This window comes from Prionailurus bengalensis, chromosome A2, assembly GCF_016509475.1.
Source record: "Prionailurus bengalensis isolate Pbe53 chromosome A2, Fcat_Pben_1.1_paternal_pri, whole genome shotgun sequence".
Taxonomy (NCBI): Eukaryota; Metazoa; Chordata; class Mammalia; order Carnivora; family Felidae; genus Prionailurus; species Prionailurus bengalensis.
This window is the reverse complement of record NC_057348.1, coordinates 78,118,740-78,133,825: the sequence shown is the minus strand read 5'-3', so window position 1 is coordinate 78,133,825 and position 15,086 is coordinate 78,118,740.

Here is a 15,086-nt window from a genome sequence, read left to right as displayed (position 1 = left end):
GAAGGACATTTTGGTGGTTTCCAAGTTTTGGCAATTGTGAGTAAAGCTACTGTAAACACCCATGTGCAGGTTTCCGTAGAAATAAGTTTTCAATTCATTTGGGTAAACACCGAGGAGCGTGATTGCTGGATATATGGAAAGGGTATATTTTGTTCTGTAAGGGAGTGCCATGCTGTCATCCAAAGCGGCTATACCATTTTGTGTTCCCATCAGCAATGTATGAGATTTGCTGTTGCCCCACATCCTTGCCAGGATTTGGTGATGTCATGTTCTGGATTTTGGCGATTCTAATAGGTATAGAGTAGTTTCTCATTATTGTTTTATTTTGCAATTCTCTATTGATAGAAGATATGGAGAATCTTTTCATATGCTTATTTACCATTTGTGTAACTTCTTTGGTGAGAGGTCTGTTCCCATCTTTTGCCTATTTAAGAAATTGGGTTGTTTGATTTCTTATTGTTGAATTTTAGGAGTTTTTGTATATTTTGGTTAACAGTCTTAAAAAAATTTTTTTTAATGTTTATTTATTTTTGAGAGCAAGAGAGAGTGTGAGCAGGGAAGGGGCAGAGAGAAAGGGAGATACAGAATCCGAAACAGGCTCCAGGCTCCAAATTGTCAGCACAGAACCTGACATGGGGCCCGAACCCATGAACTGTGAGATCATGACCTGAGCCGAAGTCAGATGCTCAACCAACTGAGCCACCCAGATGCCCCTAGGTTAGCAGTCTTTTATCTGATGTGTCTTTCACTAGTATTTTCTCCCAGTCTGTGGCTTGTCTTCTCGTGCTCTTGAATATACACTACTTAAACTGTGCTCTGCTAGATGTTGTATGAGCATATAAAATATATTTAAGATATTTTATGCTTTTAAGTTGCTTATTGGGAAGTACCTATTTTCTGGATGCAGAAGGACCCCCATTGCTTCTTTTACTGGCTACTAGTGAAGCTCTTAAGTGTTTCATGGGAGTGGTAAGCATTCCAGAGAATCAGTATATTTGGGAAACTTGCTTGGGTATTATTTTTTTTAATGCTTTATTTGTTTTTGAGACAGAGAGAGACAAAGCATGAGCAGGGGAGGGGCAGAGAGAGAGAGGGAGACACAGAATCCAAAGCAGGCTCCAGGCTCTGAGCTGTGAGCACAGAGCCCGACGCAGGGCTCATACTCACAAACCGCAAGATCATGACCTGAGCTGAAGTCGGACGCTTAACCGACTGAGCCACCCAGGCACCCCGCTTGGATATTATTTTATGTACTGAGAGTTCCACAATAAATTATACTGTGGTGGCTTATGTATAGAAAGGCTTGAGACTCTGACTTGTCTGATGTTATGAGCATTCTAAGAAATAGCAGTGACTGATATTTATATATTCCTGTACATGCTACTTTCACTGATATTACCTCATTTGATGATTGCAAAGTGACTTATCTAAGGAAGCAACATGGCAACTGGGCCAAAGGAAAGAAATTTTATTTTATTTAGCTGGCCTTTTTTTTTTTTTTTTTTACTTTGAAATACCTGAAAATATTTAACAGAAGGGGATCATTTCTACACAGTGTAGAGTCACAGGTAGTACAGATCACATGACATCACCTCTGGAGCTGGCGTTCGCTTTATGCTGAACTATGTAACGTCAGCAAATGAACGTGACATGCTTTAACTTCCGTATATATTATACAAAACTCTTCAGTGTACCCAGTCACAGGCAGAAAACAAACAAACACAAAATAGGGCCTGAAAACCCGGTGTGAATTGGATGATGTTGGATATGCTCAGTCTAGATGCACTAAATCAGCCCTATTTACCTGGTGCCAAGGCCATTTGGGATCATAATGTTCAACTGTAAATCTTAAACGAAAAGGAAATATTCAAACGTTTAGCAGAGGAGTGGAACAAACACTAGGGAGACAGAGTAATGTGTTAAGACAGACAACGAGCTGGATTCAATATCCAGGACATATGCTCTCAACAACTGGTCCAGTCCTAAAGAGGAAGAGATAGTCCAAGTGTCCAAATGCGCCATTCCTCCAAGAAGGCCAGAGAGTGGGAGAGGGCAAGACAAGGCAAGAAAGAGAGCGGACGATTGTATCTTTCACCAGGAAGATATGCTGGGTCACCCAACTGCAGACCCCTCTTCCTAGTCTGATACAAACGTTCTTCAAAATTGCCCAGGCTGCAAGGTTCCCAAAGGCAAAGATTAAAACAACAGGAGCTATGGGGTGCCTGGGTGGCTCAGTCGGTTGAGGTCATGATCTTGCGGTTCACGGGTTCGAGCCCCACATCAGGCTCGAGCCCCACATCAGGCTCTGTGCTCACAGCTCAGAGCCTGGAGCCTGCTTTGTGATACTATGTTTCCCTCTCTCTGCCCCTCCCCTGCTCATGCTGTCTCTCTCTCTCTTAAAAATAAATAAACATTAGGGGCGCCTGGGTGGCTCAGTCGGTTAAGCATCTGACTTCGGCTCAGGTCACGATCTCGCGGTCCGTGAGTTCGAGCCCCACGTCAGGCTCTGTGCTGACAGCTCAGAGTCTGGAGCCTGTTTCAGATTCTGTGTCTCCCTCTCTCTCTGACCCTCCCCCATTCATGCTGTCTCTTCCTGTCTCAAAAATAAATAAATGTTAAATAAATAAATAAATAAATAAACATTAAAAAAATTTTTTTAAACAACAGGAGCTGCAGAATCCTTGAGCAACTTATTTAAACCTCTGGGCCTTGATTTCACCATTTGTAAAACTAGAATAAGAATTTCTGCCAATCGGTACCATTGCAAGGATGAACAGTAATTTACATCAAATACCTGGCCCATAGCAGGGACTCAATAAATGTTAGGTGATTTAAAAAAAATTATCTGGGTATTATTCATGTGTTTAATGAGTCCACTGTAAAGAGAGCCCAGGTGCACTTTATATATTTATTTTTTTAATGTTTATTTATTTTTGACAGACAGAAAGAGACAGAGTGCAAGCAGGGGAGGAACAGAGAGACGGGGAGACACAGAATCCGAAGCAGGCTCCAGGCTCTGAGCTGTCAGCACAGAGCCTGTCGTGGGGCTCGAACCCACAAACCATGAGATCATGACCTGAGCCAAAGTCGAACACTTAACTGACTGAGCCATCCAGGCACCCCCAGATGCACTTTAAATACACTTCTGCTTATACTGCTTCCTGTGGAAATGAAATACGGTGTCCCAATGTATTACCTTCTGAAGAGTATTGGTAAGTATGTAGCTACTAAGATGCTTTTGGCTGCAAGTAGCAAAACTCTCAATTTAAATAAGCTTCAAGAATAAAGGAATTGTATTTGTTCATGTATGATACAAAGTCCTATGATGAATGTCAGATTTAGGAGAAGCTTGATCCAGCAGCTCCATGATCTATTGAAAGAACTTGTTTCTTTTGTTTCTGCTCTGCTACCCTGGTACCAGCCCTGTTCCATGTCTGCTTCCCTTTGTAGCCACAAGATGGTTGTAAGCAGAAGTATGGGTCCATCTATCAGAATTGAGTCTACTCTATGAAATGGAAAATCTACTGTTACAGTGGCTATAACAAGAGAGATGTATATTTCTCCCCCATGTAAGTGAATTCCAGAGACAGGCAGTCCACGGCAGGCATGGTGGCTCCATCATGTCGTGGGCCCAGGTGTCTAACTTGATGTTGCACATCTTAGGGCATGGCTCCCTTTCTCAAGGTCACCTCAAGGTCCAAAATGACTGCTAGAACTGTCATCATTCATTACCTCTGAATTCTAGGCAAGAGGAAGGAACGTAAGAAAGTCTTGCCTCCTCTCACTTGTAAAGAGACTCATTGGAAGTACCATACAACCCTTTTGCTTACATTTCATTGGCGGGAATGGAGCCACATAAGGCAGTCGCAAGGGAGACTGGGAAATAGAATCTTCTGCTGGACTCAAGGGTGCCTAGTCAGAAATTGAATCAATCATTCTTATATCCAAGAAGAAAGGGAGAGTGGATATTTGAAAGCAACTGTTAGTTGTTGCCACTCAGGGCCACATGCTTCCTTATTCCGCCCCGGTGGATACAGTTATTTTTGGGGGGAGGGGTGAAGAGAGGAGCTTCCATCAAAGGGAACGGATGCTTTTTTCTCAGAAGACCCCAGGAAACATACCTCTTATCGGTACAAAGTGGGTCTTCCACTCACCCCTGCACCACTCACTGTGGGAGAGCTGGTGGGGGAGATGGTCAGTGCTGACTGGCTTAAGCACATTAGCGCCCTCTCCTGGAACTGAGGGTGGGGCAAATTCCCCCAGCCATGTGCCTGGGACACTCAAGGACCCATTACGCAAAGGGAAAGGGGACGATGGCTATCACTACAAAGTTTTCCTCCCCTTTATACCCTCTCGCCAGCCCTCTTTCACTGTGCTAAACGGTTCTAGGATTTCGAGCCTCTTGATGAAAGCTGTGCATTTCAGATCCCTCTTTGTCTTCATGGATCTTTTATTTTATTTATTTATTTATTTATTATTTTTTATTTTTAAAGATTATTTATTTTTGAGACAGAGAGACAGAGCGTGAATGGCGGAGGGTCAGAGAGAGGGAGACACAGACTCTGAAACAGGCTCCAGGCTCTGAGATGTCAGTACAGAGCCCAACGCGGGGCTTGAACTCACGGACCGTGAGATCATGACCTGAGCTGAAGTCGGCCGCTTAACCGACTGAACCACCCAGGCACCCCTTCATGGATCTTTTCTGAATCTTCCCCAATCTTTCCTGATTCACACTGGGCACAGTGATGAGCACGCGAATCTCCCAGCCTCTCTAAACCTCAATTTCCCCATCTATAAAGTGATGAGGATCATAGCATCTATCTTCCTTCAAAGATCAAATGAGATGCTGCGTGTATGCTTCATGCACAGTGAGCATTTAATAAGGGTTAAATAATAAACATAACAATACATCCTGACTCTTGGATCCTATTCTCCTATGTTTTTCTCTATCATGCTTGTTTCTTTACCTGAAGCCTTAAAATTCTCTTCTTGCTCAACTCCAGCTTCTGTTTCTGTAGATGTTTTTCTCTCCTTAGAAATTCTTCTAACACCCCTGAGTCTATTTCTGACCTTGTCTGTAATTTGCCAAGGTAGCTGGAGGCAGTAAGAGAAAGTGATTCAGGAGGGCAGAGAGGAGAACAGGAGCTGTGAGGAGCAGATGGTGGGAGGCCTGGTACGGACTCCACCTGGGCCACAGCCTCACCCCTGCTTAACCAGATGATGCCTTCTTGTTCCCAGGCTGAGTTATTTAGAAAAGGAAGAAGAATGCATTCTATTCGTTCATGTGAATTTGCATAAGAAATACATCCTCAGTGGTCAGGTTCTGGAGCTCATTTGTGCACATACTGCTTAAGCGTTGAGCTTCTAGGTTTATTGAGTTTGGAAATTCAAAGGTCGAGGCTCTGTCTGCCTTGAGAAGCTGAGAAAGCTTCCTCCAGGTGCATCCAAGATGGTTTGTCCTCCCCTCTGCCCTCCTTCCAGCCTTCCCTCCTTGCTTTGGCAGGGCCAGAGGGCTTGGGAGGATTCACACTCAAGCTTCCCATGCAGACTGTGCCCTTGTCCACACTGGAGGAGACCAAAGTTTCCGAGTGCTACTTGGGGGGATGCTAGCAAGCAGCATTTGCCAACCACTCGAAGCACCTTGCAGGTATCATAATAGCAATCATAGTAGCTAACAGTTAACATGGTGCTTACTGTGTGCCAAACGTAGTTTAAATTATTCGAGTGTACATTGATTTGTGTTATTTCTCCTCTGAAGGAGTAGCTACCAGCTCCCTCATTCTGTAGATGAAGATCTAGGCTCATAAAGATTAAAAAACTTGCTCAGGGTCATTCAGCTAGTGTCAGAGCCTGGATTCGAAGACCGCTGGGCTCTGTGTTCTTAACTAGTATACTACACTACCTCCCCACGAACAGGTTTTGCTATTTTTATCATACCCGTTTTATAGATAAGGAAACTGAGGCACAGTGAGAAGAAGCAGTCCTGGATTCAAATTTGAGCAAGAGACTTCACAGCCTGGGTCTTAACTGCTATGTCATGCTCCCTCGTCCAGGGACACGTGGGAACATCTCCCGACCCCACCTTTCACGTGGGAAGTAACCTGATGACATAACTAGGCTGGAGCGAGTAGTGGATGACACAGAATACACAAACCCCGTCAGTCCTGGTATTGGAGTCAGGAAGACACCCCCTGTGATAGACAAATCATGTCCCTGGCACCAGGAGCAGAATTCACTTGTGTTCTTGCACCAGGGCTGTGGGTCAGGAACTTAGAAGCATCCAACACCACAATCATAGTGCCAGTAGTTAAATAAGGGAACTAGCAAGAGAAGGCATCATTTAAAATGTGATTCATTGAGCCTCCTGGGTAGCTCAGTCAGTTATGCGACTGACTCTTGATTTCAGCTCAGGTCCTGATCTCACGGTTCCTGAGATCGAGCCCCACGTTGAGCTCTGTGCTGACAGTGTGGAGCCTGCTTGGGATATTCTCTCTCTCTGTCTGTCTGTCTCTCTTTCTCTCTCTCTCCCTGTCTCTGTCTGCCCCTCCCCTGCTCTCTCTCTGTCCCCCAAAAATAAACTGCAAAAATAAAAATTTTTAAAAATGTGATTCATTGATTTGTACCATGCCTTGTTCCCTAAGGGACTGTGACAGAACACACAACTGTCTCCCATTCTAGGAAAGAACATCAGTTAGGCATGTGAGACAGTGTGGCTGGAATCCTGGGGCACCCAATCCCCTCCCCATGGACCTGGATGGATCTTACCATGTTCCTGCCCAGGGTCTCTTTATGTAGACATTGGAAATGATGTCTTCCTAGTGGAATTTGGCAAACATCAATGGCAGATCACATAAAGCTCCTAGCCCCTGCCTGACCTACAGAAGGCGTTCAGTGGATTATTTTTCTTTTAATTTTTTAAATGTTTATTTATTTTTGAAAGAGAGAGAGATAGAGCATGGGTGGAGGAGGGGCAGAGACAGAGGGAGACACAGAATCTGAAGCAGGTTCCAGGCTCTGAGCTGTCAGCACAGCCCGATGTGGGGCTCGAACTCACAAGCTATGAGATCATGACCTGAGCCGAAGTCGGACGCTCAATGGACTGAGCCACCCAGCTGCCCCTATTATTATTATTAATTATTGTTATTCCCAGGCAAGGAATGATGCCTCATAAGGAAAACAAGGGGCAGGGTCATAAAATGGAACCAGCTGTGAAGCCAGTATACAAATACTTACTGCAAAGTTGCACTTGCCTTCCCAGGGCCACTGCGAGGACAGAACCTGATGTTAAATCATTCACAGCGCTCATAAGAAGAAAGGAGTGCTCAGGAGAGGCAACTTCCTAGGCTAAGGTGGAAAGAAAGATTCTCTAGAGTCCTTCTAAGGAGGACACTGCAATGTTATAAACAGTGTCCCCAACAGCTTCTTTAGAGTAAACCCAGTAACAAGTGCCACTGGCTGTCCCTTAATAGAGGCGAATGGCAACAAGCCACAGCATAATCCAATGGAAAGCATTCCACTGAGAGCAAACGTAATAGAGTCCTTGGCTGCTGTGACTTAACCATGGGCGATAATAGCTAATGCTTACTGAGCATTTCGAGATGCCACTGGGAGCTCTGAGCCTGCCAACTGTGTGAGATTGGTAATATGATATCCCTATTTTGCAGATGAGTAAACTGAGACCCAGAACAAACATTAATAGAGCTACCCAGGGTCACGGAGCTCATGATCCCTAGCCTGCCCTACACTAGGCAGGCAGGCTCCGGAACCCATGCCAATGCCCCTCTGTTGCTCTGGAAAACTGGTTAGACTCAACATCCTTGTAACAGTCCTTGTCAGCTGAGCCTTTGACAGGTCTTGCATAGCGGTGAGTTCAAGAAAATGTCTAGGGGCACCTGGGTGGCTCACTTGGTTGAGCATACGAGTCTTGATTTCAGCTCATAATCCCAAGGTCGTGGGATCAAGCCCTGCATTGGGCTCTGTGCTGAGCATGGAGTCTGCTTAAGATTCTCTCTTCCTCTCTGTCTTCCCTTCCCCTGCTCGTGCACTCGTGCACGTGTGCTCTTTCTCAAATTAATAAAAGAAAGAAAATGTCTAAATCCTGAGAAGTTCCTGAGGGGCAGATGTTCTGTGCATTCAGTTAGTGTGGTGCAGTGTGGTTTCTCCATTAGCCAAGATGAGATAGAACCAGCAGATTATCAGATTATGGAAGGGCTTGAACTGAAGGTGTTCACGACCTTGGCTCAGAAAAGAGGAGGGCAAACAGAGGAATAGGTCCAAGATCCACCTTAGAAAGGGATCTTCCGTCCACTTGAATGCACAGACATATGGATGACTAAGGACTCAAAAGTCTCTTATCATGGCTGTAGTAATTTTAGTCTGCAAAAGTATCAAGGCACTTAATTTCCTGTTTGGACTATTTCAAAAAACATGAATGGCACCCATTAGATCCACAATACACATTCCTTTTATTGTGTTTTGCCTAATGTATTAGACCCCCTAAACCACCTGGCAGGAAACACAGCTAAAGCCTCCTCCTCCTCCACACACCCTCCCCGCCGAGTCTGCCAACTTAACCACCATCACAGCAGAATGATCCAGCAAGGACCAGCCTTCTGGGCTCCTCCTCTTCTTGGGATCCAGATTAATTGGCGGAGTCCTGTCTCACCTTCTGTGAGAGCTGGGCCCTCATCAGGATTTCCACAGACTGTCTCTGATGGCCAGCGGTCTCCTGCTTAGCCCACCAGGCTTGTCAGGCCCAGGTGTGACTGCTTTTTCCCTGCCCTTGTAACCCTCAGCTGTACAGAGCCCCAGTTCCCTTATCCTTTGTGGGGCACAGCATAGTATAGGCAGTAGCAGAAAAGCCAAATGTCCTGTCCCTTATCAGCATCCCTGACCATGTTCCCTTAAGGCCCTGGCTTGGCAGGACCTTCATAGGCTTGCTCTTTCTGGGGAGCTGCTGTCTGCTCAGCTCACTACTTGCTCCAATCCTCAAATTCCAGTTCCTTCCTTAACAGAACAGAATCTAGTTCACTCTTCATCTTCCCCTTTACTTCCCAGGCCATGCCCAGAGCTTGATTTTCTCAGCCATAAAGCCTCATCAAGGCTCACATAGCGTGCTTCTCTCTCGTAAGATAGTTTATGTCCTACTGTGTGGGAGTGGCCACAGTCATGGTTTTAAACGGCATCTCCCCCCTGCTGGGTTGTATATATCAGAGCTTACAGGATAGCTGGGAATTAAAATCTCACAAACTAAGGACAAAATAGTAATATGATAAAAGTGATCAGAAATGAGCTTTCAAGCTATGAAAGGACATGGGAGAAACTTAAATGCATATTACTATGTGAAAGAATTCAACCTGAAAAGACTATGTACTGTGTGTACCTTATGGTTCCAACTATGTGACATCCTGGAAAAGACAAAACTACAGAGACAGTAAAAGGAACTGTCCTTGCCGAAGGGTTGTGGGGAGGGAGAAATGAGTAGGTGGGGATTTTTAGGCCAGTGAAACTATTCTATGTGATCCTGTAATGGTGGATACGTGTCATTGTACATTTGTCCAAACTCATGAAATGTACAAGAGTGAGGCCTAATGTAAAGGATGGACTCTGGGTGATAATGATGTGTCACTGTGTGTTCACCAACAAAGGTACCACTCTGGTGGGGAAGGTTGAAAATGGGGGTGGCTGTGTGTGTGAGGGGGGCAATGGGTAGAGGAGAAACCTCCATACTGTCTGTTCAAGTTTGCTATGAACTTAAAACTGCTCTAAAAAAGTGTCTATTGGGGCACCTGGGTAGCTCAGTCAGTTAAGTGTCCAACTCTTGGTTTGGGCTCAGGTCATGATCTCATGGTTCATAAGTTCAAGCCCCTCATCAGACTCTACACTGGCAGTGTGGAGCCTGCTTGGGATTCTCTCTCTCTGCCCTTCCCCTGCTCATGCTCTCTCTCAAAATGGATAAACTTAAAAAAAATTAAAAAAAATTTAAGTCTATTTTTTTTAATGACCCCAAATGAAAGATGGCCATACAATATGATAAATAAGGAATGAGGCACCAAAACCAGGGGAGGAGATGGCTATTGGCTGGGATGCCCCCCGCCTTGGCTTTCAGGAGAGAAAGTGGAAGTCGGATGAATAATGAAGGATGGATGGGGTTTGATGAGTGGGGAGTGAGGAGGAGGATGTCACAAGGAGGAGAAACAGCCTGAGCAAAGGTGTGGACATGGTGTGACACATGGCCCACGGGACGGACAGGTGAGCAGGGAAGAGCAGAGATCCTCGCAGGCAGGAAGGAGAAGCAGAAAGCCCACGACTCTGGAGACCCTGCCAATTGTTTTCTGGTAGCTTCTCTGAAGTGAGTGTGTTGATTGTGGTTCCCTGTGTAAGAGACACTCAGCGACGAAAACTGCTAGGATACAGCTACGTCTCTTTTCTTACAACATGTGTTTGTTTATTACAGAGAGCTGTGATAACACAAGGGAGTCGTGTCAACCTTGTCTCACGCACCGCTGAACTCCAGTGACACCAGCAGCTTGCATCCCGACAGACGGGGTGTTATTACTGCACCACCAGGGAGGCTGCTCAGGGCTGGACGGCGCTGCCCTGAAGGTGCTTTGTTCACAGCGTGGGGCAGCTTGACCTGAGTGAAGGCAGCAAACACGCATCAAGTTGGAGCTCCCAGCCAGTGTCAGTGACACAGTGGTTCTCAAAGGCCAGCCTGTGTCTGAGTCACCTGGAGGGCTTGTTGAAACATAGAGTTTCAACCCCCCTGAGACTCTGGTTCAGTAGATTTGGGGGGGCAGGGATGGTGATTTTGCACTCTGGAAAGTTCCTAGGTGCTGCTGGTTGGGAGATCACACTTTGATTTTTTTTTTTTTTTTGAGAGAGACAGAGTGTGAGTGGGGGAGGGGGAGAGAGAGAGAGAGAGAGAGAATCTGAAGCAGGCTCCAGACCCTGAGCTATCGGCACAGAGCCTGATGTGGGGCATGAACTCATGAACCATGAGATTGCCACCTGAGCCGAAGTCAGGTACTTAACCAACTGAGCCACCCAGGCATCCCAGGAGATCACTCTTTGAAAACTACACATCTACTCCAAGCCTTGGCTCTTCCAAGCTCTTCCTCTCCAGGTCTTCTGTGCCCTAAAGGACTTCAGATTTGGGGAGAAGAGTGAATGGAAGCCAGAAGATGGAGACAACCCAAATATCCATCAACAGATGAATGGATAAGCAAAATGTGGTATATCTGTACAATGGAATACTATTCAGCCATAAAAAAGAATAACAAGTATTGGCACATGTTACAATATGGATGAACCTTCTTTCGTTATGCTAAATGAAAGAAGCCAGGACCACATACTGCATGATTCCATTTATATAAGATGCCCAGAATAAGCAAATTCATAGAGACAGAAGGCAAATTGGCGGTTGCCAGCAGGTGGGAGGGAATGGGGGGTTGACTGCTTATTGGGTTTCCGTTTGGGATGACGCAAACGCTCTGGAACTAGACAGTGGTGATGGTTCTACAACACTGTGAATGTACTTAATACAATTGAACCGCACACTTTACAATGATTAAAATGGTCCATTTTCTGTCAGGTGTACTTCACTACAATAAAAGAATTTAAAAAGTGAATGGAGTGCTGTTCTAATTCACATTGTGGAGCCAGTTGAAAGGCTTCCAGGAGAAAGTCTGGAAATGCAAAGGGACTAAGCCAGTGGTTCTCAGCCCTCATTTTGTGGAGAATCTGGGGAGTTCTTATAGCGCACCCTTGTGTTAGCTACGCTTAAGACCAATTAAATCGAAATCTCTGGAGGTGAGGTCCAGGCACCAATTTTTTTTAAATTTACCCCCAGACGATTCGAATGTACCACCAGGATTGAGAGCACTGGCCTAAAATCTCAGGGGCCAAGTGGGCTGACGTCCTACGTGCACACTGGCTAGGGCTTTGTCACAGACAATGCACCTTCGTCTTCTGAGCTGGCTGGCAAGTGGTCGCGAGAACAGAATGAGGAGGATTTGGAGTCCGTTCCACAATCCGTTCCACAATCCGTTCCACTACCAACTTGCCGTGTGACCTTGGGCAAACCATATAACCTCTCTGAGATTTGTTTTTGCCTGTGGAAAGCCAGAGTCTGTTTCGTCCTTTGGAAAGAACACATTTCATAGGGTTTTTGTGAGACTTGCATGAGACAGGCTGGTTTCCCGGTTACAAGAGTCAGACACTGTGGCGTACCTACTTCTGGACTGGAAGGGAGACGCAGTGCCTTATTGGTGTGACAAACCTATCACTGCAGTGCCTTGTACTGTAAGTTCAATTTTCTGTCTCCACCTAAGGGGAGGGACATTTTAGATTGATAATTAGTGATAATGGCCTCTCGAATCCATCATATGTAAGTGGAGGAGACTGTGAGCCTGGGGGACATCCTTTCTGTGCTCACGCTCAGATTTGCTTTTGTGTACTAAGCTTTATAATGATGTAAATATACTCTAAGATAAAAACAGATAAATTCACACATGAATTCCTAACAATAAAATCATTTGGATTTTTTCATGTTTCCATTTAGCCATTATTTGTAGGTAACATAGGTAATATATTTTTATTCCACCATAATTATGGCATCGGTACAATTTTACATTCTGCTTTTTTTCATTCAGTACTCTACCTTCTGCATTTGTGTCTGTATAGTTCTTTATTGTTGACATTTTAATAGCTACATAGTATTTCATTGAGTAGCCTTGCTATGATTTACTTTAATATTCCTCTATTGTTAAGCCTTTTGATTTCTTCCAAATTTTCAATATTAGAAATTGTGCTCCATGAAATTATTTCTGCGTATAAATTTAACTTCCTTTGGTTTGTTTACTCAAAATAAAATTCCCATAAATTACTGGACCAAAGGACCTGAACATTTTCAGGCTCTTGAATGCACCATTAAATTGGTTTGGTAAAGGACTCTATCAATTTACGGGGCCACCACAGGGGGTGGATGTATCATTTTCCACAACGTGCCAGCACCGAATTGCATAATTTGAAAAAGGTTTATAAATTGTACAGCTATCAACTAATTTAATAGAAGGTAATAAGTTACTGGGTCCAACGTTTTGGCATGCATGACATTTCTTCCTCATTCCTTTTCTGGTGGCATCCCCTCTATTTTGTAAACTCCTGGAGGGCGGCTTACAAACCTTGCACATGGTAGAAAAATCAATGATTACTTTCTGAAGCAATGAATAATTCAGGCAATCCTCTTCCCAATAATCCTTCAGCTTTCTAATAGCAGAGTCTTTTTTAAATAAACGAAATGACACTTTATTTCACTTATGTTGGTAGCCTCGGCGAGCTGCTTGCTGGAGAAATATAGGAAGATTTTCACGTGGTGGGAGCAGCCTTCCCACCACAAAAGGAAGGCTCCCGTTTCCTGACACCTGAAGAGCCAGCTCCACGTGAACCAACAGAAAGCTATTTGCAGAGTGTATGGGAGGAAAATGTACACGAATGGGCCCCTCCTAAACCATGGAGCTCAGTTTTCACTCCTGCAAGCAGGGGAGGTCTGTGCGTGCCCAGATGTTAGTATTTGTACTTCGGTCCCCACTGATCCGGACAATTTTAGGGATGAAAAGCTGCTGTGAGTTCAGTCATGTTTTTACGTGTCTACATCTGTGCTTTATTAATTTCAATGCTATCCACATAAATTTCAAAAATAGGGGGTGCCTTGTGGCTCAGTTGGTTAAGTGTCTGACTCTTGATTTCGAACCCCACTCTGGGCTCCATGCTCAGGGTGCTCTCTCTCCTGCTCCCTCTGCCCTTCCCCAGCTTGGGCTCGCTCTCCCTCTCTCTCTCTCAAAATAAATAAATAAATACAATTTAAAATTTTCAAAAATAGTGGTGAAAATACGCAGGGGACCAATTACGCAGCTACAAACCATGTTTGGTGCACATTTGCATATTCTGGAGTTCTTTAGATGTCATTGGCCCAAAGTTGGGAAGTGCTGCTCTGAGAATAAGCTAGTATCTCAACATTATATTATTATCCACATAATTATAATTTTATCCATATCCATATCCATATATCCACATAATTATAATACGATTATCTCAATAGTATAACTGGAGGTGCTTACGGAGCTAGGATAACTAGGGAAGGGCTTATCACCGTAATCAGTAACTGACTCGTATTTAATACTCTAACCTACGCCCCCCTAGGCCTGCGAGCTCCTCTTTACTTTTTGAAGATGGCTCATTTTAAAAAGTCCATTCCCTGCCTGTCCACCTTCTTCTCATCAGTGACAGCAATAAACAATTAATGGCATTTCTTAAATGTCTCATCGCCTAAAATAACATCTTCTTCCAATTAAAAAGTAACAAAGCCTGCACCTCTCCTCCATTCCCTTCATTAGCCACAGCATGTTGACATCTTCCTTTCTCTCCCTTTTTGTCTAAGACCTAGTTCACCTCTCAAAATGGAATACGTCGTACGATTCTACTGGGGAAGGATTGTTTGTGACCATGGTTTTCAAGCAAAATGTATGCTGGTGGTTTGTAGGAAGTTGACATCTACCTAAGCATCCCCTCGTCAGAGGGCGGCAGGGCCACCTTGGATCCTGGCCGTGTGTGCCTTCTTGCAGGAACGGGGTGAGCCTCTTGGTCCTTTCTCCATTTCCTACACAGACAGTCTGGACTTCATTTACACTAGCTTCCCTCTTCAAAATTCAACTCAGCGTGTATCATCTCACAGGGTCTCAAACTCAAGGAAACAGGTCATAATCCAGAGGTTTCCAGGCCTGGCTTTTCATTAGTCTCTTGGCAAACTTTTCTAAAATGCATATCCTTGCCCCCTGACCAGTTGAGACCCATCTGGACTGCATGTGGACGTGAAACCTTGTGCCTCTGATGATCAGCCTGGTTTCAGAACCACTAACCCACCCAAACTCCCAGGGCGAGGCTCCCTTGAACATCATCTCCAGCAGGTGGTTGTGCAACTGGCCCTGGGTCACCTCCAGCCCCCGGCATGCTCACTGCTTTTCACAGGTGGTCTGAGTTGAAAGAGTTCTTCCTTAGGGCGAATTGAAAGGCATTGCCACCACAAG